This window comes from Ovis canadensis, chromosome 18 (assembly GCF_042477335.2).
Source record: "Ovis canadensis isolate MfBH-ARS-UI-01 breed Bighorn chromosome 18, ARS-UI_OviCan_v2, whole genome shotgun sequence".
Classification (NCBI taxonomy): domain Eukaryota; kingdom Metazoa; phylum Chordata; class Mammalia; order Artiodactyla; family Bovidae; genus Ovis; species Ovis canadensis.
Window position 1 is genome coordinate 13,804 of NC_091262.1, and position 1,197 is coordinate 15,000.

Below are 1,197 nucleotides of genomic sequence, written 5' to 3' on the forward strand. Positions count from 1 at the left end.
AACCCTAACCCTAACCCTAACCCTAACCCTAACCCTAACCCTAACCCTAACCCTAACCCTAACCCTAACCCTAACCCTAACCCTAACCCTAACCCTAACCCTAACCCTAACCCTAACCCTAACCCTAACCCTAACCCTAACCCTAACCCTAACCCTAACCCTAACCCTAACCCTAACCCTAACCCTAACCCTAACCCTAACCCTAACCCTAACCCTAACCCTAACCCTAACCCTAACCCTAACCCTAACCCTAACCCTAACCCTAACCCTAACCCTAACCCTAACCCTAACCCTAACCCTAACCCTAACCCTAACCCTAACCCTAACCCTAACCCTAACCCTAACCCTAACCCTAACCCTAACCCTAACCCTAACCCTAACCCTAACCCTAACCCTAACCCTAACCCTAACCCTAACCCTAACCCTAACCCTAACCCTAACCCTAACCCTAACCCTAACCCTAACCCTAACCCTAACCCTAACCCTAACCCTAACCCTAACCCTAACCCTAACCCTAACCCTAACCCTAACCCTAACCCTAACCCTAACCCTAACCCTAACCCTAACCCTAACCCTAACCCTAACCCTAACCCTAACCCTAACCCTAACCCTAACCCTAACCCTAACCCTAACCCTAACCCTAACCCTAACCCTAACCCTAACCCTAACCCTAACCCTAACCCTAACCCTAACCCTAACCCTAACCCTAACCCTAACCCTAACCCTAACCCTAACCCTAACCCTAACCCTAACCCTAACCCTAACCCTAACCCTAACCCTAACCCTAACCCTAACCCTAACCCTAACCCTAACCCTAACCCTAACCCTAACCCTAACCCTAACCCTAACCCTAACCCTAACCCTAACCCTAACCCTAACCCTAACCCTAACCCTAACCCTAACCCTAACCCTAACCCTAACCCTAACCCTAACCCTAACCCTAACCCTAACCCTAACCCTAACCCTAACCCTAACCCTAACCCTAACCCTAACCCTAACCCTAACCCTAACCCTAACCCTAACCCTAACCCTAACCCTAACCCTAACCCTAACCCTAACCCTAACCCTAACCCTAACCCTAACCCTAACCCTAACCCTAACCCTAACCCTAACCCTAACCCTAACCCTAACCCTAACCCTAACCCTAACCCTAACCCTAACCCTAACCCTAACCCTAACCCTAACCCTAACCCTAAC